This window comes from Coffea arabica, chromosome 11e, assembly GCF_036785885.1.
Source record: "Coffea arabica cultivar ET-39 chromosome 11e, Coffea Arabica ET-39 HiFi, whole genome shotgun sequence".
Lineage (NCBI taxonomy): Eukaryota > Viridiplantae > Streptophyta > Magnoliopsida > Gentianales > Rubiaceae > Coffea > Coffea arabica.
In genome coordinates, this window is record NC_092331.1 from 40,763,631 (window position 1) to 40,790,524 (window position 26,894).

At 39.5% G+C, this 26,894-nt stretch overlaps 22 non-coding genes across 22 annotated transcripts; all 22 read right to left on the reverse strand.

Annotated features, from left to right (window-relative positions):
- Nucleotides 1-100: 100 nt before the first annotated feature.
- Nucleotides 101-219, reverse strand: LOC140028634 (5S ribosomal RNA). Its single transcript, XR_011832537.1, has one exon. It is a non-coding gene; the product is annotated as a 5S ribosomal RNA (ribosomal RNA).
- A 1,125-nt stretch (nucleotides 220-1,344) lies between these two features.
- Nucleotides 1,345-1,463, reverse strand: LOC140028635 (5S ribosomal RNA). Its single transcript, XR_011832538.1, has one exon. It is a non-coding gene; the product is annotated as a 5S ribosomal RNA (ribosomal RNA).
- A 1,127-nt stretch (nucleotides 1,464-2,590) lies between these two features.
- On the reverse strand, nucleotides 2,591-2,709 carry LOC140028636 (5S ribosomal RNA). The gene has a single exon (XR_011832540.1). It is a non-coding gene; the product is annotated as a 5S ribosomal RNA (ribosomal RNA).
- Nucleotides 2,710-3,844: 1,135 nt separating this feature from the next.
- Nucleotides 3,845-3,963, reverse strand: LOC140028637 (5S ribosomal RNA). Its single transcript, XR_011832541.1, has one exon. It is a non-coding gene; the product is annotated as a 5S ribosomal RNA (ribosomal RNA).
- A 1,135-nt stretch (nucleotides 3,964-5,098) lies between these two features.
- LOC140028638 (5S ribosomal RNA) lies at nucleotides 5,099-5,217 on the reverse strand. Its single transcript, XR_011832542.1, has one exon. It is a non-coding gene; the product is annotated as a 5S ribosomal RNA (ribosomal RNA).
- Nucleotides 5,218-6,352: 1,135 nt separating this feature from the next.
- LOC140028640 (5S ribosomal RNA) lies at nucleotides 6,353-6,471 on the reverse strand. Its single transcript, XR_011832544.1, has one exon. It is a non-coding gene; the product is annotated as a 5S ribosomal RNA (ribosomal RNA).
- A 1,135-nt stretch (nucleotides 6,472-7,606) lies between these two features.
- Nucleotides 7,607-7,725, reverse strand: LOC140028641 (5S ribosomal RNA). The gene has a single exon (XR_011832546.1). It is a non-coding gene; the product is annotated as a 5S ribosomal RNA (ribosomal RNA).
- Nucleotides 7,726-8,850: 1,125 nt separating this feature from the next.
- LOC140028642 (5S ribosomal RNA) lies at nucleotides 8,851-8,969 on the reverse strand. The gene has a single exon (XR_011832547.1). It is a non-coding gene; the product is annotated as a 5S ribosomal RNA (ribosomal RNA).
- A 1,135-nt stretch (nucleotides 8,970-10,104) lies between these two features.
- Nucleotides 10,105-10,223, reverse strand: LOC140028643 (5S ribosomal RNA). The gene has a single exon (XR_011832548.1). It is a non-coding gene; the product is annotated as a 5S ribosomal RNA (ribosomal RNA).
- Nucleotides 10,224-11,358: 1,135 nt separating this feature from the next.
- Nucleotides 11,359-11,477, reverse strand: LOC140028644 (5S ribosomal RNA). Its single transcript, XR_011832549.1, has one exon. It is a non-coding gene; the product is annotated as a 5S ribosomal RNA (ribosomal RNA).
- Nucleotides 11,478-12,602: 1,125 nt separating this feature from the next.
- LOC140028645 (5S ribosomal RNA) lies at nucleotides 12,603-12,721 on the reverse strand. The gene has a single exon (XR_011832550.1). It is a non-coding gene; the product is annotated as a 5S ribosomal RNA (ribosomal RNA).
- A 1,135-nt stretch (nucleotides 12,722-13,856) lies between these two features.
- On the reverse strand, nucleotides 13,857-13,975 carry LOC140028646 (5S ribosomal RNA). Its single transcript, XR_011832551.1, has one exon. It is a non-coding gene; the product is annotated as a 5S ribosomal RNA (ribosomal RNA).
- Nucleotides 13,976-15,110: 1,135 nt separating this feature from the next.
- On the reverse strand, nucleotides 15,111-15,229 carry LOC140028647 (5S ribosomal RNA). The gene has a single exon (XR_011832552.1). It is a non-coding gene; the product is annotated as a 5S ribosomal RNA (ribosomal RNA).
- Nucleotides 15,230-16,354: 1,125 nt separating this feature from the next.
- LOC140028648 (5S ribosomal RNA) lies at nucleotides 16,355-16,473 on the reverse strand. Its single transcript, XR_011832553.1, has one exon. It is a non-coding gene; the product is annotated as a 5S ribosomal RNA (ribosomal RNA).
- A 1,125-nt stretch (nucleotides 16,474-17,598) lies between these two features.
- Nucleotides 17,599-17,717, reverse strand: LOC140028649 (5S ribosomal RNA). Its single transcript, XR_011832554.1, has one exon. It is a non-coding gene; the product is annotated as a 5S ribosomal RNA (ribosomal RNA).
- Nucleotides 17,718-18,852: 1,135 nt separating this feature from the next.
- Nucleotides 18,853-18,971, reverse strand: LOC140028651 (5S ribosomal RNA). Its single transcript, XR_011832556.1, has one exon. It is a non-coding gene; the product is annotated as a 5S ribosomal RNA (ribosomal RNA).
- Nucleotides 18,972-20,106: 1,135 nt separating this feature from the next.
- LOC140028652 (5S ribosomal RNA) lies at nucleotides 20,107-20,225 on the reverse strand. Its single transcript, XR_011832557.1, has one exon. It is a non-coding gene; the product is annotated as a 5S ribosomal RNA (ribosomal RNA).
- Nucleotides 20,226-21,360: 1,135 nt separating this feature from the next.
- LOC140028653 (5S ribosomal RNA) lies at nucleotides 21,361-21,479 on the reverse strand. The gene has a single exon (XR_011832558.1). It is a non-coding gene; the product is annotated as a 5S ribosomal RNA (ribosomal RNA).
- Nucleotides 21,480-22,614: 1,135 nt separating this feature from the next.
- LOC140028654 (5S ribosomal RNA) lies at nucleotides 22,615-22,733 on the reverse strand. The gene has a single exon (XR_011832559.1). It is a non-coding gene; the product is annotated as a 5S ribosomal RNA (ribosomal RNA).
- Nucleotides 22,734-23,868: 1,135 nt separating this feature from the next.
- Nucleotides 23,869-23,987, reverse strand: LOC140028655 (5S ribosomal RNA). The gene has a single exon (XR_011832560.1). It is a non-coding gene; the product is annotated as a 5S ribosomal RNA (ribosomal RNA).
- A 1,135-nt stretch (nucleotides 23,988-25,122) lies between these two features.
- On the reverse strand, nucleotides 25,123-25,241 carry LOC140028656 (5S ribosomal RNA). Its single transcript, XR_011832561.1, has one exon. It is a non-coding gene; the product is annotated as a 5S ribosomal RNA (ribosomal RNA).
- Nucleotides 25,242-26,363: 1,122 nt separating this feature from the next.
- Nucleotides 26,364-26,482, reverse strand: LOC140028657 (5S ribosomal RNA). Its single transcript, XR_011832562.1, has one exon. It is a non-coding gene; the product is annotated as a 5S ribosomal RNA (ribosomal RNA).
- Between the last annotated feature and the right edge of the window lie 412 nt (nucleotides 26,483-26,894).

The following is a 26,894-nucleotide window of genomic DNA, read 5'->3' on the forward strand; positions in this document are numbered from 1 at the left end:
TTCGACAAGAAGCAAAATATTAAGCAATCGTTCCGACGGAGCTAAATTACTACAGGATAAAGAACGAATAGGAAATTTGGATTTCGAAACAAAAAAGAGAGGGGTGCAACACGAGGACTTCCCAGGGGGTCACCCATCCTAGTACTACTCTCGCCCAAGCACGCTTAACTTCGGAGTTCTGATGGGATCCGGTGCATTAGTGCTGGTATGATCGCACCCGCCATGTTCCTTTCGCTTTATTCTTTTAAACTACCCCGTCCTGCGAAGCAGTGTGGCTTTTCTAGACCGAAATTCATTTTAAGCGTCAATTCAAGCATTTTCCTCTTATCCTTTTATTTATTTACTTTATATTTTTTTTTGTTATTGATTTGCACCCTGTTTTTTTCCCTCATCCCGCAACTCTAAATTATCATGAAATCAATCCTTCACGCTTGCAGTTAGGGGTGGCAATTCGGGTCCAAATCAGGTTGGCGGGTCGGGTTCGGGTCAACAGACCCGCCAGAAAATCTGTTGACCCGAACCCCGACCCGCCAACCCGTGACGGGTCAGGTATGCTGACCCGAACCCGAAAATTTCAGGTTTACGGGGCGGCGGGTCGACCCGAAATGACCCGAAACTTAATTTTAATTTATTAATTTATCACTGTAATTTCTAATAAAATCAATTTCTCACAAAACTAATTACATAATCAAGTAATAAAAATTTAAATAAATGATTCCAAATCAAATCTAAAATAAATTAAACACCGTAAAAGTGTTTTATCCCAAGCAAAATATAAAATAAATTAAAACAATACAAAAGTGAAAAATAATATAATATATTATTTGTCCAAGTATAATAATTTCAACTTCACACAAATTAAATAAATTCGTTTAGGATTAAGTAATTAATGCCTTTGAAAAAAAGAATAACTTAGTTTAGTTAGATAAAATTATTTTTATGTTTATTAAATTATTTTTAATTCGTAAACGGGTCATATCAGGTCACCACGGGTTGACCCGAAATCGACCGGTTTTCTTTTCGGGTTCATCGGGTCCAACCCGATTCTGACCCGAATTCCCGAAACCTCAACCCAAACCCATTAATTTCGTGTTAGGTTCGTGTCGTGTTTTCAGGTCGTGTCGAAAATTGCCACCCCTAGTTGCGGTGATACATTTGCGCCGACAAATTTGAGCGACGATCCGGGCTTTGATCGAGCCGTACCGTTCCTGATTTGTCTCGCGCCTTCAGATCCTCCTTCACGCTTCGACAAGAAGCAAAATATTAAGCAATCGTTCCGACGGAGCTAAATTACTACAGGATAAAGAACGAATAGGAAATTTGGATTTCGAAACAAAAAAGAGAGGGGTGCAACACGAGGACTTCCCAGGGGGTCACCCATCCTAGTACTACTCTCGCCCAAGCACGCTTAACTTCGGAGTTCTGATGGGATCCGGTGCATTAGTGCTGGTATGATCGCACCCGCCATGTTCCTTTCGCTTTATTCTTTTAAACTACCCCGTCCTGCGAAGCAGTGTGGCTTTTCTAGACCGAAATTCATTTTAAGCGTCAATTCAAGCATTTTCCTCTTATCCTTTTATTTATTTACTTTATATTTTTTTTTGTTATTGATTTGCACCCTGTTTTTTTCCCTCATCCCGCAACTCTAAATTATCATGAAATCAATCCTTCACGCTTGCAGTTAGGGGTGGCAATTCGGGTCCAAATCAGGTTGGCGGGTCGGGTTCGGGTCAACAGACCCGCCAGAAAATCTGTTGACCCGAACCCCGACCCGCCAACCCGTGACGGGTCAGGTATGCTGACCCGAACCCGAAAATTTCAGGTTTACGGGGCGGCGGGTCGACCCGAAATGACCCGAAACTTAATTTTAATTTATTAATTTATCACTGTAATTTCTAATAAAATCAATTTCTCACAAAACTAATTACATAATCAAGTAATAAAAATTTAAATAAATGATTCCAAATCAAATCTAAAATAAATTAAACACCGTAAAAGTGTTTTATCCCAAGCAAAATATAAAATAAATTAAAACAATACAAAAGTGAAAAATAATATAATATATTATTTGTCCAAGTATAATAATTTCAACTTCACACAAATTAAATAAATTCGTTTAGGATTAAGTAATTAATGCCTTTGAAAAAAAGAATAACTTAGTTTAGTTAGATAAAATTATATTTTTATGTTTATTAAATTATTTTTAATTCGTAAACGGGTCATATCAGGTCACCACGGGTTGACCCGAAATCGACCGGTTTTCTTTTCGGGTTCATCGGGTCCAACCCGATTCTGACCCGAATTCCCGAAACCTCAACCCAAACCCATTAATTTCGTGTTAGGTTCGTGTCGTGTTTTCAGGTCGTGTCGAAAATTGCCACCCCTAGTTGCGGTGATACATTTGCGCCGACAAATTTGAGCGACGATCCGGGCTTTGATCGAGCCGTACCGTTCCTGATTTGTCTCGCGCCTTCAGATCCTCCTTCACGCTTCGACAAGAAGCAAAATATTAAGCAATCGTTCCGACGGAGCTAAATTACTACAGGATAAAGAACGAATAGGAAATTTGGATTTCGAAACAAAAAAGAGAGGGGTGCAACACGAGGACTTCCCAGGGGGTCACCCATCCTAGTACTACTCTCGCCCAAGCACGCTTAACTTCGGAGTTCTGATGGGATCCGGTGCATTAGTGCTGGTATGATCGCACCCGCCATGTTCCTTTCGCTTTATTCTTTTAAACTACCCCGTCCTGCGAAGCAGTGTGGCTTTTCTAGACCGAAATTCATTTTAAGCGTCAATTCAAGCATTTTCCTCTTATCCTTTTATTTATTTACTTTATATTTTTTTTTGTTATTGATTTGCACCCTGTTTTTTTCCCTCATCCCGCAACTCTAAATTATCATGAAATCAATCCTTCACGCTTGCAGTTAGGGGTGGCAATTCGGGTCCAAATCAGGTTGGCGGGTCGGGTTCGGGTCAACAGACCCGCCAGAAAATCTGTTGACCCGAACCCCGACCCGCCAACCCGTGACGGGTCAGGTATGCTGACCCGAACCCGAAAATTTCAGGTTTACGGGGCGGCGGGTCGACCCGAAATGACCCGAAACTTAATTTTAATTTATTAATTTATCACTGTAATTTCTAATAAAATCAATTTCTCACAAAACTAATTACATAATCAAGTAATAAAAATTTAAATAAATGATTCCAAATCAAATCTAAAATAAATTAAACACCGTAAAAGTGTTTTATCCCAAGCAAAATATAAAATAAATTAAAACAATACAAAAGTGAAAAATAATATAATATATTATTTGTCCAAGTATAATAATTTCAACTTCACACAAATTAAATAAATTCGTTTAGGATTAAGTAATTAATGCCTTTGAAAAAAAGAATAACTTAGTTTAGTTAGATAAAATTATTTTTATGTTTATTAAATTATTTTTAATTCGTAAACGGGTCATATCGGGTCATATCAGGTCACCACGGGTTGACCCGAAATCGACCGGTTTTCTTTTCGGGTTCATCGGGTCCAACCCGATTCTGACCCGAATTCCCGAAACCTCAACCCAAACCCATTAATTTCGTGTTAGGTTCGTGTCGTGTTTTCAGGTCGTGTCGAAAATTGCCACCCCTAGTTGCGGTGATACATTTGCGCCGACAAATTTGAGCGACGATCCGGGCTTTGATCGAGCCGTACCGTTCCTGATTTGTCTCGCGCCTTCAGATCCTCCTTCACGCTTCGACAAGAAGCAAAATATTAAGCAATCGTTCCGACGGAGCTAAATTACTACAGGATAAAGAACGAATAGGAAATTTGGATTTCGAAACAAAAAAGAGAGGGGTGCAACACGAGGACTTCCCAGGGGGTCACCCATCCTAGTACTACTCTCGCCCAAGCACGCTTAACTTCGGAGTTCTGATGGGATCCGGTGCATTAGTGCTGGTATGATCGCACCCGCCATGTTCCTTTCGCTTTATTCTTTTAAACTACCCCGTCCTGCGAAGCAGTGTGGCTTTTCTAGACCGAAATTCATTTTAAGCGTCAATTCAAGCATTTTCCTCTTATCCTTTTATTTATTTACTTTATATTTTTTTTTGTTATTGATTTGCACCCTGTTTTTTTCCCTCATCCCGCAACTCTAAATTATCATGAAATCAATCCTTCACGCTTGCAGTTAGGGGTGGCAATTCGGGTCCAAATCAGGTTGGCGGGTCGGGTTTGGGTCAACAGACCCGCCAGAAAATCTGTTGACCCGAACCCCGACCCGCCAACCCGTGACGGGTCAGGTATGCTGACCCGAACCCGAAAATTTCAGGTTTACGGGGCGGCGGGTCGACCCGAAATGACCCGAAACTTAATTTTAATTTATTAATTTATCACTGTAATTTCTAATAAAATCAATTTCTCACAAAACTAATTACATAATCAAGTAATAAAAATTTAAATAAATGATTCCAAATCAAATCTAAAATAAATTAAACACCGTAAAAGTGTTTTATCCCAAGCAAAATATAAAATAAATTAAAACAATACAAAAGTGAAAAATAATATAATATATTATTTGTCCAAGTATAATAATTTCAACTTCACACAAATTAAATAAATTCGTTTAGGATTAAGTAATTAATGCCTTTGAAAAAAAGAATAACTTAGTTTAGTTAGATAAAATTATTTTTATGTTTATTAAATTATTTTTAATTCGTAAACGGGTCATATCGGGTCATATCAGGTCACCACGGGTTGACCCGAAATCGACCGGTTTTCTTTTCGGGTTCATCGGGTCCAACCCGATTCTGACCCGAATTCCCGAAACCTCAACCCAAACCCATTAATTTCGTGTTAGGTTCGTGTCGTGTTTTCAGGTCGTGTCGAAAATTGCCGCCCCTAGTTGCGGTGATACATTTGCGCCGACAAATTTGAGCGACGATCCGGGCTTTGATCGAGCCGTACCGTTCCTGATTTGTCTCGCGCCTTCAGATCCTCCTTCACGCTTCGACAAGAAGCAAAATATTAAGCAATCGTTCCGACGGAGCTAAATTACTACAGGATAAAGAACGAATAGGAAATTTGGATTTCGAAACAAAAAAGAGAGGGGTGCAACACGAGGACTTCCCAGGGGGTCACCCATCCTAGTACTACTCTCGCCCAAGCACGCTTAACTTCGGAGTTCTGATGGGATCCGGTGCATTAGTGCTGGTATGATCGCACCCGCCATGTTCCTTTCGCTTTATTCTTTTAAACTACCCCGTCCTGCGAAGCAGTGTGGCTTTTCTAGACCGAAATTCATTTTAAGCGTCAATTCAAGCATTTTCCTCTTATCCTTTTATTTATTTACTTTATATTTTTTTTTGTTATTGATTTGCACCCTGTTTTTTTCCCTCATCCCGCAACTCTAAATTATCATGAAATCAATCCTTCACGCTTGCAGTTAGGGGTGGCAATTCGGGTCCAAATCAGGTTGGCGGGTCGGGTTCGGGTCAACAGACCCGCCAGAAAATCTGTTGACCCGAACCCCGACCCGCCAACCCGTGACGGGTCAGGTATGCTGACCCGAACCCGAAAATTTCAGGTTTACGGGGCGGCGGGTCGACCCGAAATGACCCGAAACTTAATTTTAATTTATTAATTTATCACTGTAATTTCTAATAAAATCAATTTCTCACAAAACTAATTACATAATCAAGTAATAAAAATTTAAATAAATGATTCCAAATCAAATCTAAAATAAATTAAACACCGTAAAAGTGTTTTATCCCAAGCAAAATATAAAATAAATTAAAACAATACAAAAGTGAAAAATAATATAATATATTATTTGTCCAAGTATAATAATTTCAACTTCACACAAATTAAATAAATTCGTTTAGGATTAAGTAATTAATGCCTTTGAAAAAAAGAATAACTTAGTTTAGTTAGATAAAATTATTTTTATGTTTATTAAATTATTTTTAATTCGTAAACGGGTCATATCGGGTCATATCAGGTCACCACGGGTTGACCCGAAATCGACCGGTTTTCTTTTCGGGTTCATCGGGTCCAACCCGATTCTGACCCGAATTCCCGAAACCTCAACCCAAACCCATTAATTTCGTGTTAGGTTCGTGTCGTGTTTTCAGGTCGTGTCGAAAATTGCCACCCCTAGTTGCGGTGATACATTTGCGCCGACAAATTTGAGCGACGATCCGGGCTTTGATCGAGCCGTACCGTTCCTGATTTGTCTCGCGCCTTCAGATCCTCCTTCACGCTTCGACAAGAAGCAAAATATTAAGCAATCGTTCCGACGAAGCTAAATTACTACAGGATAAAGAACGAATAGGAAATTTGGATTTCGAAACAAAAAAGAGAGGGGTGCAACACGAGGACTTCCCAGGGGGTCACCCATCCTAGTACTACTCTCGCCCAAGCACGCTTAACTTCGGAGTTCTGATGGGATCCGGTGCATTAGTGCTGGTATGATCGCACCCGCCATGTTCCTTTCGCTTTATTCTTTTAAACTACCCCGTCCTGCGAAGCAGTGTGGCTTTTCTAGACCGAAATTCATTTTAAGCGTCAATTCAAGCATTTTCCTCTTATTCTTTTATTTATTTACTTTATATTTTTTTTTGTTATTGATTTGCACCCTGTTTTTTTCCCTCATCCCGCAACTCTAAATTATCATGAAATCAATCCTTCACGCTTGCAGTTAGGGGTGGCAATTCGGGTCCAAATCAGGTTGGCGGGTCGGGTTTGGGTCAACAGACCCGCCAGAAAATCTGTTGACCCGAACCCCGACCCGCCAACCCGTGACGGGTCAGGTATGCTGACCCGAACCCGAAAATTTCAGGTTTACGGGGCGGCGGGTCGACCCGAAATGACCCGAAACTTAATTTTAATTTATTAATTTATCACTGTAATTTCTAATAAAATCAATTTCTCACAAAACTAATTACATAATCAAGTAATAAAAATTTAAATAAATGATTCCAAATCAAATCTAAAATAAATTAAACACCGTAAAAGTGTTTTATCCCAAGCAAAATATAAAATAAATTAAAACAATACAAAAGTGAAAAATAATATAATATATTATTTGTCCAAGTATAATAATTTCAACTTCACACAAATTAAATAAATTCGTTTAGGATTAAGTAATTAATGCCTTTGAAAAAAAGAATAACTTAGTTTAGTTAGATAAAATTATTTTTATGTTTATTAAATTATTTTTAATTCGTAAACGGGTCATATCGGGTCATATCAGGTCACCACGGGTTGACCCGAAATCGACCGGTTTTCTTTTCGGGTTCATCGGGTCCAACCCGATTCTGACCCGAATTCCCGAAACCTCAACCCAAACCCATTAATTTCGTGTTAGGTTCGTGTCGTGTTTTCAGGTCGTGTCGAAAATTGCCACCCCTAGTTGCGGTGATACATTTGCGCCGACAAATTTGAGCGACGATCCGGGCTTTGATCGAGCCGTACCGTTCCTGATTTGTCTCGCGCCTTCAGATCCTCCTTCACGCTTCGACAAGAAGCAAAATATTAAGCAATCGTTCCGACGGAGCTAAATTACTACAGGATAAAGAACGAATAGGAAATTTGGATTTCGAAACAAAAAAGAGAGGGGTGCAACACGAGGACTTCCCAGGGGGTCACCCATCCTAGTACTACTCTCGCCCAAGCACGCTTAACTTCGGAGTTCTGATGGGATCCGGTGCATTAGTGCTGGTATGATCGCACCCGCCATGTTCCTTTCGCTTTATTCTTTTAAACTACCCCGTCCTGCGAAGCAGTGTGGCTTTTCTAGACCGAAATTCATTTTAAGCGTCAATTCAAGCATTTTCCTCTTATCCTTTTATTTATTTACTTTATATTTTTTTTTGTTATTGATTTGCACCCTGTTTTTTTCCCTCATCCCGCAACTCTAAATTATCATGAAATCAATCCTTCACGCTTGCAGTTAGGGGTGGCAATTCGGGTCCAAATCAGGTTGGCGGGTCGGGTTCGGGTCAACAGACCCGCCAGAAAATCTGTTGACCCGAACCCCGACCCGCCAACCCGTGACGGGTCAGGTATGCTGACCCGAACCCGAAAATTTCAGGTTTACGGGGCGGCGGGTCGACCCGAAATGACCCGAAACTTAATTTTAATTTATTAATTTATCACTGTAATTTCTAATAAAATCAATTTCTCACAAAACTAATTACATAATCAAGTAATAAAAATTTAAATAAATGATTCCAAATCAAATCTAAAATAAATTAAACACTGTAAAAGTGTTTTATCCCAAGCAAAATATAAAATAAATTAAAACAATACAAAAGTGAAAAATAATATAATATATTATTTGTCCAAGTATAATAATTTCAACTTCACACAAATTAAATAAATTCGTTTAGGATTAAGTAATTAATGCCTTTGAAAAAAAGAATAACTTAGTTTAGTTAGATAAAATTATTTTTATGTTTATTAAATTATTTTTAATTCGTAAACGGGTCATATCAGGTCACCACGGGTTGACCCGAAATCGACCGGTTTTCTTTTCGGGTTCATCGGGTCCAACCCGATTCTGACCCGAATTCCCGAAACCTCAACCCAAACCCATTAATTTCGTGTTAGGTTCGTGTCGTGTTTTCAGGTCGTGTCGAAAATTGCCACCCCTAGTTGCGGTGATACATTTGCGCCGACAAATTTGAGCGACGATCCGGGCTTTGATCGAGCCGTACCGTTCCTGATTTGTCTCGCGCCTTCAGATCCTCCTTCACGCTTCGACAAGAAGCAAAATATTAAGCAATCGTTCCGACGGAGCTAAATTACTACAGGATAAAGAACGAATAGGAAATTTGGATTTCGAAACAAAAAAGAGAGGGGTGCAACACGAGGACTTCCCAGGGGGTCACCCATCCTAGTACTACTCTCGCCCAAGCACGCTTAACTTCGGAGTTCTGATGGGATCCGGTGCATTAGTGCTGGTATGATCGCACCCGCCATGTTCCTTTCGCTTTATTCTTTTAAACTACCCCGTCCTGCGAAGCAGTGTGGCTTTTCTAGACCGAAATTCATTTTAAGCGTCAATTCAAGCATTTTCCTCTTATCCTTTTATTTATTTACTTTATATTTTTTTTTGTTATTGATTTGCACCCTGTTTTTTTCCCTCATCCCGCAACTCTAAATTATCATGAAATCAATCCTTCACGCTTGCAGTTAGGGGTGGCAATTCGGGTCCAAATCAGGTTGGCGGGTCGGGTTCGGGTCAACAGACCCGCCAGAAAATCTGTTGACCCGAACCCCGACCCGCCAACCCGTGACGGGTCAGGTATGCTGACCCGAACCCGAAAATTTCAGGTTTACGGGGCGGCGGGTCGACCCGAAATGACCCGAAACTTAATTTTAATTTATTAATTTATCACTGTAATTTCTAATAAAATCAATTTCTCACAAAACTAATTACATAATCAAGTAATAAAAATTTAAATAAATGATTCCAAATCAAATCTAAAATAAATTAAACACCGTAAAAGTGTTTTATCCCAAGCAAAATATAAAATAAATTAAAACAATACAAAAGTGAAAAATAATATAATATATTATTTGTCCAAGTATAATAATTTCAACTTCACACAAATTAAATAAATTCGTTTAGGATTAAGTAATTAATGCCTTTGAAAAAAAGAATAACTTAGTTTAGTTAGATAAAATTATTTTTATGTTTATTAAATTATTTTTAATTCGTAAACGGGTCATATCGGGTCATATCAGGTCACCACGGGTTGACCCGAAATCGACCGGTTTTCTTTTCGGGTTCATCGGGTCCAACCCGATTCTGACCCGAATTCCCGAAACCTCAACCCAAACCCATTAATTTCGTGTTAGGTTCGTGTCGTGTTTTCAGGTCGTGTCGAAAATTGCCACCCCTAGTTGCGTTGATACATTTGCGCCGACAAATTTGAGCGACGATCCGGGCTTTGATCGAGCCGTACCGTTCCTGATTTGTCTCGCGCCTTCAGATCCTCCTTCACGCTTCGACAAGAAGCAAAATATTAAGCAATCGTTCCGACGGAGCTAAATTACTACAGGATAAAGAACGAATAGGAAATTTGGATTTCGAAACAAAAAAGAGAGGGGTGCAACACGAGGACTTCCCAGGGGGTCACCCATCCTAGTACTACTCTCGCCCAAGCACGCTTAACTTCGGAGTTCTGATGGGATCCGGTGCATTAGTGCTGGTATGATCGCACCCGCCATGTTCCTTTCGCTTTATTCTTTTAAACTACCCCGTCCTGCGAAGCAGTGTGGCTTTTCTAGACCGAAATTCATTTTAAGCGTCAATTCAAGCATTTTCCTCTTATCCTTTTATTTATTTACTTTATATTTTTTTTTGTTATTGATTTGCACCCTGTTTTTTTCCCTCATCCCGCAACTCTAAATTATCATGAAATCAATCCTTCACGCTTGCAGTTAGGGGTGGCAATTCGGGTCCAAATCAGGTTGGCGGGTCGGGTTTGGGTCAACAGACCCGCCAGAAAATCTGTTGACCCGAACCCCGACCCGCCAACCCGTGACGGGTCAGGTATGCTGACCCGAACCCGAAAATTTCAGGTTTACGGGGCGGCGGGTCGACCCGAAATGACCCGAAACTTAATTTTAATTTATTAATTTATCACTGTAATTTCTAATAAAATCAATTTCTCACAAAACTAATTACATAATCAAGTAATAAAAATTTAAATAAATGATTCCAAATCAAATCTAAAATAAATTAAACACCGTAAAAGTGTTTTATCCCAAGCAAAATATAAAATAAATTAAAACAATACAAAAGTGAAAAATAATATAATATATTATTTGTCCAAGTATAATAATTTCAACTTCACACAAATTAAATAAATTCGTTTAGGATTAAGTAATTAATGCCTTTGAAAAAAAGAATAACTTAGTTTAGTTAGATAAAATTATTTTTATGTTTATTAAATTATTTTTAATTCGTAAACGGGTCATATCGGGTCATATCAGGTCACCACGGGTTGACCCGAAATCGACCGGTTTTCTTTTCGGGTTCATCGGGTCCAACCCGATTCTGACCCGAATTCCCGAAACCTCAACCCAAACCCATTAATTTCGTGTTAGGTTCGTGTCGTGTTTTCAGGTCGTGTCGAAAATTGCCACCCCTAGTTGCGGTGATACATTTGCGCCGACAAATTTGAGCGACGATCCGGGCTTTGATCGAGCCGTACCGTTCCTGATTTGTCTCGCGCCTTCAGATCCTCCTTCACGCTTCGACAAGAAGCAAAATATTAAGCAATCGTTCCGACGGAGCTAAATTACTACAGGATAAAGAACGAATAGGAAATTTGGATTTCGAAACAAAAAAGAGAGGGGTGCAACACGAGGACTTCCCAGGGGGTCACCCATCCTAGTACTACTCTCGCCCAAGCACGCTTAACTTCGGAGTTCTGATGGGATCCGGTGCATTAGTGCTGGTATGATCGCACCCGCCATGTTCCTTTCGCTTTATTCTTTTAAACTACCCCGTCCTGCGAAGCAGTGTGGCTTTTCTAGACCGAAATTCATTTTAAGCGTCAATTCAAGCATTTTCCTCTTATCCTTTTATTTATTTACTTTATATTTTTTTTTGTTATTGATTTGCACCCTGTTTTTTTCCCTCATCCCGCAACTCTAAATTATCATGAAATCAATCCTTCACGCTTGCAGTTAGGGGTGGCAATTCGGGTCCAAATCAGGTTGGCGGGTCGGGTTCGGGTCAACAGACCCGCCAGAAAATCTGTTGACCCGAACCCCGACCCGCCAACCCGTGACGGGTCAGGTATGCTGACCCGAACCCGAAAATTTCAGGTTTACGGGGCGGCGGGTCGACCCGAAATGACCCGAAACTTAATTTTAATTTATTAATTTATCACTGTAATTTCTAATAAAATCAATTTCTCACAAAACTAATTACATAATCAAGTAATAAAAATTTAAATAAATGATTCCAAATCAAATCTAAAATAAATTAAACACTGTAAAAGTGTTTTATCCCAAGCAAAATATAAAATAAATTAAAACAATACAAAAGTGAAAAATAATATAATATATTATTTGTCCAAGTATAATAATTTCAACTTCACACAAATTAAATAAATTCGTTTAGGATTAAGTAATTAATGCCTTTGAAAAAAAGAATAACTTAGTTTAGTTAGATAAAATTATTTTTATGTTTATTAAATTATTTTTAATTCGTAAACGGGTCATATCAGGTCACCACGGGTTGACCCGAAATCGACCGGTTTTCTTTTCGGGTTCATCGGGTCCAACCCGATTCTGACCCGAATTCCCGAAACCTCAACCCAAACCCATTAATTTCGTGTTAGGTTCGTGTCGTGTTTTCAGGTCGTGTCGAAAATTGCCACCCCTAGTTGCGGTGATACATTTGCGCCGACAAATTTGAGCGACGATCCGGGCTTTGATCGAGCCGTACCGTTCCTGATTTGTCTCGCGCCTTCAGATCCTCCTTCACGCTTCGACAAGAAGCAAAATATTAAGCAATCGTTCCGACGGAGCTAAATTACTACAGGATAAAGAACGAATAGGAAATTTGGATTTCGAAACAAAAAAGAGAGGGGTGCAACACGAGGACTTCCCAGGGGGTCACCCATCCTAGTACTACTCTCGCCCAAGCACGCTTAACTTCGGAGTTCTGATGGGATCCGGTGCATTAGTGCTGGTATGATCGCACCCGCCATGTTCCTTTCGCTTTATTCTTTTAAACTACCCCGTCCTGCGAAGCAGTGTGGCTTTTCTAGACCGAAATTCATTTTAAGCGTCAATTCAAGCATTTTCCTCTTATCCTTTTATTTATTTACTTTATATTTTTTTTTGTTATTGATTTGCACCCTGTTTTTTTCCCTCATCCCGCAACTCTAAATTATCATGAAATCAATCCTTCACGCTTGCAGTTAGGGGTGGCAATTCGGGTCCAAATCAGGTTGGCGGGTCGGGTTCGGGTCAACAGACCCGCCAGAAAATCTGTTGACCCGAACCCCGACCCGCCAACCCGTGACGGGTCAGGTATGCTGACCCGAACCCGAAAATTTCAGGTTTACGGGGCGGCGGGTCGACCCGAAATGACCCGAAACTTAATTTTAATTTATTAATTTATCACTGTAATTTCTAATAAAATCAATTTCTCACAAAACTAATTACATAATCAAGTAATAAAAATTTAAATAAATGATTCCAAATCAAATCTAAAATAAATTAAACACCGTAAAAGTGTTTTATCCCAAGCAAAATATAAAATAAATTAAAACAATACAAAAGTGAAAAATAATATAATATATTATTTGTCCAAGTATAATAATTTCAACTTCACACAAATTAAATAAATTCGTTTAGGATTAAGTAATTAATGCCTTTGAAAAAAAGAATAACTTAGTTTAGTTAGATAAAATTATTTTTATATTTATTAAATTATTTTTAATTCGTAAACGGGTCATATCGGGTCATATCAGGTCACCACGGGTTGACCCGAAATCGACCGGTTTTCTTTTCGGGTTCATCGGGTCCAACCCGATTCTGACCCGAATTCCCGAAACCTCAACCCAAACCCATTAATTTCGTGTTAGGTTCGTGTCGTGTTTTCAGGTCGTGTCGAAAATTGCCACCCCTAGTTGCGGTGATACATTTGCGCCGACAAATTTGAGCGACGATCCGGGCTTTGATCGAGCCGTACCGTTCCTGATTTGTCTCGCGCCTTCAGATCCTCCTTCACGCTTCGACAAGAAGCAAAATATTAAGCAATCGTTCCGACGGAGCTAAATTACTACAGGATAAAGAACGAATAGGAAATTTGGATTTCGAAACAAAAAAGAGAGGGGTGCAACACGAGGACTTCCCAGGGGGTCACCCATCCTAGTACTACTCTCGCCCAAGCACGCTTAACTTCGGAGTTCTGATGGGATCCGGTGCATTAGTGCTGGTATGATCGCACCCGCCATGTTCCTTTCGCTTTATTCTTTTAAACTACCCCGTCCTGCGAAGCAGTGTGGCTTTTCTAGACCGAAATTCATTTTAAGCGTCAATTCAAGCATTTTCCTCTTATCCTTTTATTTATTTACTTTATATTTTTTTTTGTTATTGATTTGCACCCTGTTTTTTTCCCTCATCCCGCAACTCTAAATTATCATGAAATCAATCCTTCACGCTTGCAGTTAGGGGTGGCAATTCGGGTCCAAATCAGGTTGGCGGGTCGGGTTCGGGTCAACAGACCCGCCAGAAAATCTGTTGACCCGAACCCCGACCCGCCAACCCGTGACGGGTCAGGTATGCTGACCCGAACCCGAAAATTTCAGGTTTACGGGGCGGCGGGTCGACCCGAAATGACCCGAAACTTAATTTTAATTTATTAATTTATCACTGTAATTTCTAATAAAATCAATTTCTCACAAAACTAATTACATAATCAAGTAATAAAAATTTAAATAAATGATTCCAAATCAAATCTAAAATAAATTAAACACCGTAAAAGTGTTTTATCCCAAGCAAAATATAAAATAAATTAAAACAATACAAAAGTGAAAAATAATATAATATATTATTTGTCCAAGTATAATAATTTCAACTTCACACAAATTAAATAAATTCGTTTAGGATTAAGTAATTAATGCCTTTGAAAAAAAGAATAACTTAGTTTAGTTAGATAAAATTATTTTTATGTTTATTAAATTATTTTTAATTCGTAAACGGGTCATATCGGGTCATATCAGGTCACCACGGGTTGACCCGAAATCGACCGGTTTTCTTTTCGGGTTCATCGGGTCCAACCCGATTCTGACCCGAATTCCCGAAACCTCAACCCAAACCCATTAATTTCGTGTTAGGTTCGTGTCGTGTTTTCAGGTCGTGTCGAAAATTGCCACCCCTAATTGCGGTGATACATTTGCGCCGACAAATTTGAGCGACGATCCGGGCTTTGATCGAGCCGTACCGTTCCTGATTTGTCTCGCGCCTTCAGATCCTCCTTCACGCTTCGACAAGAAGCAAAATATTAAGCAATCGTTCCGACGGAGCTAAATTACTACAGGATAAAGAACGAATAGGAAATTTGGATTTCGAAACAAAAAAGAGAGGGGTGCAACACGAGGACTTCCCAGGGGGTCACCCATCCTAGTACTACTCTCGCCCAAGCACGCTTAACTTCGGAGTTCTGATGGGATCCGGTGCATTAGTGCTGGTATGATCGCACCCGCCATATTCCTTTCGCTTTATTCTTTTAAACTACCCCGTCCTGCGAAGCAGTGTGGCTTTTCTAGACCGAAATTCATTTTAAGCGTCAATTCAAGCATTTTCCTCTTATCCTTTTATTTATTTACTTTATATTTTTTTTTGTTATTGATTTGCACCCTGTTTTTTTCCCTCATCCCGCAACTCTAAATTATCATGAAATCAATCCTTCACGCTTGCAGTTAGGGGTGGCAATTCGGGTCCAAATCAGGTTGGCGGGTCGGGTTCGGGTCAACAGACCCGCCAGAAAATCTGTTGACCCGAACCCCGACCCGCCAACCCGTGACGGGTCAGGTATGCTGACCCGAACCCGAAAATTTCAGGTTTACGGGGCGGCGGGTCGACCCGAAATGACCCGAAACTTAATTTTAATTTATTAATTTATCACTGTAATTTCTAATAAAATCAATTTCTCACAAAACTAATTACATAATCAAGTAATAAAAATTTAAATAAATGATTCCAAATCAAATCTAAAATAAATTAAACACCGTAAAAGTGTTTTATCCCAAGCAAAATATAAAATAAATTAAAACAATACAAAAGTGAAAAATAATATAATATATTATTTGTCCAAGTATAATAATTTCAACTTCACACAAATTAAATAAATTCGTTTAGGATTAAGTAATTAATGCCTTTGAAAAAAAGAATAACTTAGTTTAGTTAGATAAAATTATTTTTATGTTTATTAAATTATTTTTAATTCGTAAACGGGTCATATCAGGTCACCACGGGTTGACCCGAAATCGACCGGTTTTCTTTTCGGGTTCATCGGGTCCAACCCGATTCTGACCCGAATTCCCGAAACCTCAACCCAAACCCATTAATTTCGTGTTAGGTTCGTGTCGTGTTTTCAGGTCGTGTCGAAAATTGCCACCCCTAGTTGCGGTGATACATTTGCGCCGACAAATTTGAGCGACGATCCGGGCTTTGATCGAGCCGTACCGTTCCTGATTTGTCTCGCGCCTTCAGATCCTCCTTCACGCTTCGACAAGAAGCAAAATATTAAGCAATCGTTCCGACGGAGCTAAATTACTACAGGATAAAGAACGAATAGGAAATTTGGATTTCGAAACAAAAAAGAGAGGGGTGCAACACGAGGACTTCCCAGGGGGTCACCCATCCTAGTACTACTCTCGCCCAAGCACGCTTAACTTCGGAGTTCTGATGGGATCCGGTGCATTAGTGCTGGTATGATCGCACCCGCCATGTTCCTTTCGCTTTATTCTTTTAAACTACCCCGTCCTGCGAAGCAGTGTGGCTTTTCTAGACCGAAATTCATTTTAACCGTCAATTCAAGCATTTTCCTCTTATCCTTTTATTTATTTACTTTATATTTTTTTTTGTTATTGATTTGCACCCTGTTTTTTTCCCTCATCCCGCAACTCTAAATTATCATGAAATCAATCCTTCACGCTTGCAGTTAGGGGTGGCAATTCGGGTCCAAATCAGGTTGGCGGGTCGGGTTCGGGTCAACAGACCCGCCAGAAAATCTGTTGACCCGAACCCCGACCCGCCAACCCGTGACGGGTCAGGTATGCTGACCCGAACCCGAAAATTTCAGGTTTACGGGGCGGCGGGTCGACCCGAAATGACCCGAAACTTAATTTTAATTTATTAATTTATCACTGTAATTTCTAATAAAATCAATTTCTCACAAAACTAATTACATAATCAAGTAATAAAAATTTAAATAAATGATTCCAAATCAAATCTAAAATAAATTAAACACCGTAAAAGTGTTTTATCCCAAGCAAAATATAAAATAAATTAAAACAATACAAAAGTGAAAAATAATATAATATATTATTTGTCCAAGTATAATAATTTCAACTTCACACAAATTAAATAAATTCGTTTAGGATTAAGTAATTAATGCCTTTGAAAAAAAGAATAACTTAGTTTAGTTAGATAAAATTATTTTTATGTTTATTAAATTATTTTTAATTCGTAAACGGGTCATATCAGGTCACCACGGGTTGACCCGAAATCGACCGGTTTTCTTTTCGGGTTCATCGGGTCCAACCCGATTCTGACCCGAATTCCCGAAACCTCAACCCAAACCCATTAATTTCGTGTTAGGTTCGTGTCGTGTTTTCAGGTCGTGTCGAAAATTGCCACCCCTAGTTGCGGTGATACATTTGCGCCGACAAATTTGAGCGACGATCCGGGCTTTGATCGAGCCGTACCGTTCCTGATTTGTCTCGCGCCTTCAGATCCTCCTTCACGCTTCGACAAGAAGCAAAATATTAAGCAATCGTTCCGACGGAGCTAAATTACTACAGGATAAAGAACGAATAGGAAATTTGGATTTCGAAACAAAAAAGAGAGGGGTGCAACACGAGGACTTCCCAGGGGGTCACCCATCCTAGTACTACTCTCGCCCAAGCACGCTTAACTTCGGAGTTCTGATGGGATCCGGTGCATTAGTGCTGGTATGATCGCACCCGCCATGTTCCTTTCGCTTTATTCTTTTAAACTACCCCGTCCTGCGAAGCAGTGTGGCTTTTCTAGACCGAAATTCATTTTAAGCGTCAATTCAAGCATTTTCTTCTTATCCTTTTATTTATTTACTTTATATTTTTTTTTGTTATTGATTTGCACCCTGTTTTTTTCCCTCATCCCGCAACTCTAAATTATCATGAAATCAATCCTTCACGCTTGCAGTTAGGGGTGGCAATTCGGGTCCAAATCAGGTTGGCGGGTCGGGTTTGGGTCAACAGACCCGCCAGAAAATCTGTTGACCCGAACCCCGACCCGCCAACCCGTGACGGGTCAGGTATGCTGACCCGAACCCGAAAATTTCAGGTTTACGGGGCGGCGGGTCGACCCGAAATGACCCGAAACTTAATTTTAATTTATTAATTTATCACTGTAATTTCTAATAAAATCAATTTCTCACAAAACTAATTACATAATCAAGTAATAAAAATTTAAATAAATGATTCCAAATCAAATCTAAAATAAATTAAACACCGTAAAAGTGTTTTATCCCAAGCAAAATATAAAATAAATTAAAACAATACAAAAGTGAAAAATAATATAATATATTATTTGTCCAAGTATAATAATTTCAACTTCACACAAATTAAATAAATTCGTTTAGGATTAAGTAATTAATGCCTTTGAAAAAAAGAATAACTTAGTTTAGTTAGATAAAATTATTTTTATGTTTATTAAATTATTTTTAATTCGTAAACGGGTCATATCGGGTCATATCAGGTCACCACGGGTTGACCCGAAATCGACCGGTTTTCTTTTCGGGTTCATCGGGTCCAACCCGATTCTGACCCGAATTCCCGAAACCTCAACCCAAACCCATTAATTTCGTGTTAGGTTCGTGTCGTGTTTTCAGGTCGTGTCGAAAATTGCCACCCCTAGTTGCGGTGATACATTTGCGCCGACAAATTTGAGCGACGATCCGGGCTTTGATCGAGCCGTACCGTTCCTGATTTGTCTCGCGCCTTCAGATCCTCCTTCACGCTTCGACAAGAAGCAAAATATTAAGCAATCGTTCCGACGGAGCTAAATTACTACAGGATAAAGAACGAATAGGAAATTTGGATTTCGAAACAAAAAAGAGAGGGGTGCAACACGAGGACTTCCCAGGGGGTCACCCATCCTAGTACTACTCTCGCCCAAGCACGCTTAACTTCGGAGTTCTGATGGGATCCGGTGCATTAGTGCTGGTATGATCGCACCCGCCATGTTCCTTTCGCTTTATTCTTTTAAACTACCCCGTCCTGCGAAGCAGTGTGGCTTTTCTAGACCGAAATTCATTTTAAGCGTCAATTCAAGCATTTTCCTCTTATCCTTTTATTTATTTACTTTATATTTTTTTTTGTTATTGATTTGCACCCTGTTTTTTTCCCTCATCCCGCAACTCTAAATTATCATGAAATCAATCCTTCACGCTTGCAGTTAGGGGTGGCAATTCGGGTCCAAATCAGGTTGGCGGGTCGGGTTCGGGTCAACAGACCCGCCAGAAAATCTGTTGACCCGAACCCCGACCCGCCAACCCGTGACGGGTCAGGTATGCTGACCCGAACCCGAAAATTTCAGGTTTACGGGGCGGCGGGTCGACCCGAAATGACCCGAAACTTAATTTTAATTTATTAATTTATCACTGTAATTTCTAATAAAATCAATTTCTCACAAAACTAATTACATAATCAAGTAATAAAAATTTAAATAAATGATTCCAAATCAAATCTAAAATAAATTAAACACCGTAAAAGTGTTTTATCCCAAGCAAAATATAAAATAAATTAAAACAATACAAAAGTGAAAAATAATATAATATATTATTTGTCCAAGTATAATAATTTCAACTTCACACAAATTAAATAAATTCGTTTAGGATTAAGTAATTAATGCCTTTGAAAAAAAGAATAACTTAGTTTAGTTAGATAAAATTATTTTTATGTTTATTAAATTATTTTTAATTCGTAAACGGGTCATATCGGGTCATATCAGGTCACCACGGGTTGACCCGAAATCGACCGGTTTTCTTTTCGGGTTCATCGGGTCCAACCCGATTCTGACCCGAATTCCCGAAACCTCAACCCAAACCCATTAATTTCGTGTTAGGTTCGTGTCGTGTTTTCAGGTCGTGTCGAAAATTGCCACCCCTAGTTGCGGTGATACATTTGCGCCGACAAATTTGAGCGACGATCCGGGCTTTGATCGAGCCGTACCGTTCCTGATTTGTCTCGCGCCTTCAGATCCTCCTTCACGCTTCGACAAGAAGCAAAATATTAAGCAATCGTTCCGACGGAGCTAAATTACTACAGGATAAAGAACGAATAGGAAATTTGGATTTCGAAACAAAAAAGAGAGGGGTGCAACACGAGGACTTCCCAGGGGGTCACCCATCCTAGTACTACTCTCGCCCAAGCACGCTTAACTTCGGAGTTCTGATGGGATCCGGTGCATTAGTGCTGGTATGATCGCACCCGCCATGTTCCTTTCGCTTTATTCTTTTAAACTACCCCGTCCTGCGAAGCAGTGTGGCTTTTCTAGACCGAAATTCATTTTAAGCGTCAATTCAAGCATTTTCCTCTTATCCTTTTATTTATTTACTTTATATTTTTTTTTGTTATTGATTTGCACCCTGTTTTTTTCCCTCATCCCGCAACTCTAAATTATCATGAAATCAATCCTTCACGCTTGCAGTTAGGGGTGGCAATTCGGGTCCAAATCAGGTTGGCGGGTCGGGTTCGGGTCAACAGACCCGCCAGAAAATCTGTTGACCCGAACCCCGACCCGCCAACCCGTGACGGGTCAGGTATGCTGACCCGAACCCGAAAATTTCAGGTTTACGGGGCGGCGGGTCGACCCGAAATGACCCGAAACTTAATTTTAATTTATTAATTTATCACTGTAATTTCTAATAAAATCAATTTCTCACAAAACTAATTACATAATCAAGTAATAAAAATTTAAATAAATGATTCCAAATCAAATCTAAAATAAATTAAACACCGTAAAAGTGTTTTATCCCAAGCAAAATATAAAATAAATTAAAACAATACAAAAGTGAAAAATAATATAATATATTATTTGTCCAAGTATAATAATTTCAACTTCACACAAATTAAATAAATTCGTTTAGGATTAAGTAATTAATGCCTTTGAAAAAAAGAATAACTTAGTTTAGTTAGATAAAATTATTTTTATGTTTATTAAATTATTTTTAATTCGTAAACGGGTCCTATCGGGTCATATCAGGTCACCACGGGTTGACCCGAAATCGACCGGTTTTCTTTTCGGGTTCATCGGGTCCAACCCGATTCTGACCCGAATTCCCGAAACCTCAACCCAAACCCATTAATTTCGTGTTAGGTTCGTGTCGTGTTTTCAGGTCGTGTCGAAAATTGCCACCCCTAGTTGCGTTGATACATTTGCGCCGACAAATTTGAGCGACGATCCGGGCTTTGATCGAGCCGTACCGTTCCTGATTTGTCTCGCGCCTTCAGATCCTCCTTCACGCTTCGACAAGAAGCAAAATATTAAGCAATCGTTCCGACGGAGCTAAATTACTACAGGATAAAGAACGAATAGGAAATTTGGATTTCGAAACAAAAAAGAGAGGGGTGCAACACGAGGACTTCCCAGGGGGTCACCCATCCTAGTACTACTCTCGCCCAAGCACGCTTAACTTCGGAGTTCTGATGGGATCCGGTGCATTAGTGCTGGTATGATCGCACCCGCCATGTTCCTTTCGCTTTATTCTTTTAAACTACCCCGTCCTGCGAAGCAGTGTGGCTTTTCTAGACCGAAATTCATTTTAAGCGTCAATTCAAGCATTTTCCTCTTATCCTTTTATTTATTTACTTTATATTTTTTTTTGTTATTGATTTGCACCCTGTTTTTTTCCCTCATCCCGCAACTCTAAATTATCATGAAATCAATCCTTCACGCTTGCAGTTAGGGGTGGCAATTCGGGTCCAAATCAGGTTGGCGGGTCGGGTTCGGGTCAACAGACCCGCCAGAAAATCTGTTGACCCGAACCCCGACCCGCCAACCCGTGACGGGTCAGGTATGCTGACCCGAACCCGAAAATTTCAGGTTTACGGGGCGGCGGGTCGACCCGAAATGACCCGAAACTTAATTTTAATTTATTAATTTATCACTGTAATTTCTAATAAAATCAATTTCTCACAAAACTAATTACATAATCAAGTAATAAAAATTTAAATAAATGATTCCAAATCAAATCTAAAATAAATTAAACACCGTAAAAGTGTTTTATCCCAAGCAAAATATAAAATAAATTAAAACAATACAAAAGTGAAAAATAATATAATATATTATTTGTCCAAGTATAATAATTTCAACTTCACACAAATTAAATAAATTCGTTTAGGATTAAGTAATTAATGCCTTTGAAAAAAAGAATAACTTAGTTTAGTTAGATAAAATTATTTTTATGTTTATTAAATTATTTTTAATTCGTAAACGGGTCATATCGGGTCATATCAGGTCACCACGGGTTGACCCGAAATCGACCGGTTTTCTTTTCGGGTTCATCGGGTCCAACCCGATTCTGACCCGAATTCCCGAAACCTCAACCCAAACCCATTAATTTCGTGTTAGGTTCGTGTCGTGTTTTCAGGTCGTGTCGAAAATTGCCACCCCTAGTTGCGGTGATACATTTGCGCCGACAAATTTGAGCGATGATCCGGGCTTTGATCGAGCCGTACCGTTCCTGATTTGTCTCGCGCCTTCAGATCCTCCTTCACGCTTCGACAAGAAGCAAAATATTAAGCAATCGTTCCGACGGAGCTAAATTACTACAGGATAAAGAACGAATAGGAAATTTGGATTTCGAAACAAAAAAGAGAGGGGTGCAACACGAGGACTTCCCAGGGGGTCACCCATCCTAGTACTACTCTCGCCCAAGCACGCTTAACTTCGGAGTTCTGATGGGATCCGGTGCATTAGTGCTGGTATGATCGCACCCGCCATGTTCCTTTCGCTTTATTCTTTTAAACTACCCCGTCCTGCGAAGCAGTGTGGCTTTTCTAGACCGAAATTCATTTTAAGCGTCAATTCAAGCATTTTCCTCTTATCCTTTTATTTATTTACTTTATATTTTTTTTTGTTATTGATTTGCACCCTGTTTTTTTCCCTCATCCCGCAACTCTAAATTATCATGAAATCAATCCTTCACGCTTGCAGTTAGGGGTGGCAATTCGGGTCCAAATCAGGTTGGCGGGTCGGGTTCGGGTCAACAGACCCGCCAGAAAATCTGTTGACCCGAACCCCGACCCGCCAACCCGTGACGGGTCAGGTATGCTGACCCGAACCCGAAAATTTCAGGTTTACGGGGCGGCGGGTCGACCCGAAATGACCCGAAACTTAATTTTAATTTATTAATTTATCACTGTAATTTCTAATAAAATCAATTTCTCACAAAACTAATTACATAATCAAGTAATAAAAATTTAAATAAATGATTCCAAATCAAATCTAAAATAAATTAAACACCGTAAAAGTGTTTTATCCCAAGCAAAATATAAAATAAATTAAAACAATACAAAAGTGAAAAATAATATAATATATTATTTGTCCAAGTATAATAATTTCAACTTCACACAAATTAAATAAATTCGTTTAGGATTAAGTAATTAATGCCTTTGAAAAAAAGAATAACTTAGTTTAGTTAGATAAAATTATTTTTATGTTTATTAAATTATTTTTAATTCGTAAACGGGTCATATCGGGTCATATCAGGTCACCACGGGTTGACCCGAAATCGACCGGTTTTCTTTTCGGGTTCATCGGGTCCAACCCGATTCTGACCCGAATTCCCGAAACCTCAACCCAAACCCATTAATTTCGTGTTAGGTTCGTGTCGTGTTTTCAGGTCGTGTCGAAAATTGCCACCCCTAGTTGCGTTGATACATTTGCGCCGACAAATTTGAGCGACGATCCGGGCTTTGATCGAGCCGTACCGTTCCTGATTTGTCTCGCGCCTTCAGATCCTCCTTCACGCTTCGACAAGAAGCAAAATATTAAGCAATCGTTCCGACGGAGCTAAATTACTACAGGATAAAGAACGAATAGGAAATTTGGATTTCGAAACAAAAAAGAGAGGGGTGCAACACGAGGACTTCCCAGGGGGTCACCCATCCTAGTACTACTCTCGCCCAAGCACGCTTAACTTCGGAGTTCTGATGGGATCCGGTGCATTAGTGCTGGTATGATCGCACCCGCCATGTTCCTTTCGCTTTATTCTTTTAAACTACCCCGTCCTGCGAAGCAGTGTGGCTTTTCTAGACCGAAATTCATTTTAAGCGTCAATTCAAGCATTTTCCTCTTATCCTTTTATTTATTTACTTTATATTTTTTTTTGTTATTGATTTGCACCCTGTTTTTTTCCCTCATCCCGCAACTCTAAATTATCATGAAATCAATCCTTCACGCTTGCAGTTAGGGGTGGCAATTCGGGTCCAAATCAGGTTGGCGGGTCGGGTTCGGGTCAACAGACCCGCCAGAAAATCTGTTGACCCGAACCCCGACCCGCCAACCCGTGACGGGTCAGGTATGCTGACCCGAACCCGAAAATTTCAGGTTTACGGGGCGGCGGGTCGACCCGAAATGACCCGAAACTTAATTTTAATTTATTAATTTATCACTGTAATTTCTAATAAAATCAATTTCTCACAAAACTAATTACATAATCAAGTAATAAAAATTTAAATAAATGATTCCAAATCAAATCTAAAATAAATTAAACACCGTAAAAGTGTTTTATCCCAAGCAAAATATAAAATAAATTAAAACAATACAAAAGTGAAAAATAATATAATATATTATTTGTCCAAGTATAATAATTTCAACTTCACACAAATTAAATAAATTCGTTTAGGATTAAGTAATTAATGCCTTTGAAAAAAAGAATAACTTAGTTTAGTTAGATAAAATTATTTTTATGTTTATTAAATTATTTTTAATTCGTAAACGGGTCATATCGGGTCATATCAGGTCACCACGGGTTGACCCGAAATCGACCGGTTTTCTTTTCGGGTTCATCGGGTCCAACCCGATTCTGACCCGAATTCCCGAAACCTCAACCCAAACCCATTAATTTCGTGTTAGGTTCGTGTCGTGTTTTCAGGTCGTGTCGAAAATTGCCACCCCTAGTTGCGGTGATACATTTGCGCCGACAAATTTGAGCGACGATCCGGGCTTTGATCGAGCCGTACCGTTCCTGATTTGTCTCGCGCCTTCAGATCCTCCTTCACGCTTCGACAAGAAGCAAAATATTAAGCAATCGTTCCGACGGAGCTAAATTACTACAGGATAAAGAACGAATAGGAAATTTGGATTTCGAAACAAAAAAGAGAGGGGTGCAACACGAGGACTTCCCAGGGGGTCACCCATCCTAGTACTACTCTCGCCCAAGCACGCTTAACTTCGGAGTTCTGATGGGATCCGGTGCATTAGTGCTGGTATGATCGCACCCGCCATGTTCCTTTCGCTTTATTCTTTTAAACTACCCCGTCCTGCGAAGCAGTGTGGCTTTTCTAGACCGAAATTCATTTTAAGCGTCAATTCAAGCATTTTCCTCTTATCCTTTTATTTATTTACTTTATATTTTTTTTTGTTATTGATTTGCACCCTGTTTTTTTCCCTCATCCCGCAACTCTAAATTATCATGAAATCAATCCTTCACGCTTGCAGTTAGGGGTGGCAATTCGGGTCCAAATCAGGTTGGCGGGTCGGGTTCGGGTCAACAGACCCGCCAGAAAATCTGTTGACCCGAACCCCGACCCGCCAACCCGTGACGGGTCAGGTATGCTGACCCGAACCCGAAAATTTCAGGTTTACGGGGCGGCGGGTCGACCCGAAATGACCCGAAACTTAATTTTAATTTATTAATTTATCACTGTAATTTCTAATAAAATCAATTTCTCACAAAACTAATTACATAATCAAGTAATAAAAATTTAAATAAATGATTCCAAATCAAATCTAAAATAAATTAAACACCGTAAAAGTGTTTTATCCCAAGCAAAATATAAAATAAATTAAAACAATACAAAAGTGAAAAATAATATAATATATTATTTGTCCAAGTATAATAATTTCAACTTCACACAAATTAAATAAATTCGTTTAGGATTAAGTAATTAATGCCTTTGAAAAAAAGAATAACTTAGTTTAGTTAGATAAAATTATTTTTATGTTTATTAAATTATTTTTAATTCGTAAACGGGTCATATCGGGTCATATCAGGTCACCACGGGTTGACCCGAAATCGACCGGTTTTCTTTTCGGGTTCATCGGGTCCAACCCGATTCTGACCCGAATTCCCGAAACCTCAACCCAAACCCATTAATTTCGTGTTAGGTTCGTGTCGTGTCGAAAATTGCCACCCCTAGTTGCGGTGATACATTTGCGCCGACAAATTTGAGCGACGATCCGGGCTTTGATCGAGCCGTACCGTTCCTGATTTGTCTCGCGCCTTCAGATCCTCCTTCACGCTTCGACAAGAAGCAAAATATTAAGCAATCGTTCCGACGGAGCTAAATTACTACAGGATAAAGAACGAATAGGAAATTTGGATTTCGAAACAAAAAAGAGAGGGGTGCAACACGAGGACTTCCCAGGGGGTCACCCATCCTAGTACTACTCTCGCCCAAGCACGCTTAACTTCGGAGTTCTGATGGGATCCGGTGCATTAGTGCTGGTATGATCGCACCCGCCATGTTCCTTTCGCTTTATTCTTTTAAACTACCCCGTCCTGCGAAGCAGTGTGGCTTTTCTAGACCGAAATTCATTTTAAGCGTCAATTCAAGCATTTTCCTCTTATCCTTTTATTTATTTACTTTATATTTTTTTTTGTTATTGATTTGCACCCTGTTTTTTTCCCTCATCCCGCAACTCTAAATTATCATGAAATCAATCCTTCACGCTTGCAGTTAGGGGTGGCAATTCGGGTCCAAATCAGGTTGGCGGGTCGGGTTCGGGTCAACAGACCCGCCAGAAAATCTGTTGACCCGAACCCCGACCCGCCAACCCGTGACGGGTCAGGTATGCTGACCCGAACCCGAAAATTTCAGGTTTACGGGGCGGCGGGTCGACCCGAAATGACCCGAAACTTAATTTTAATTTA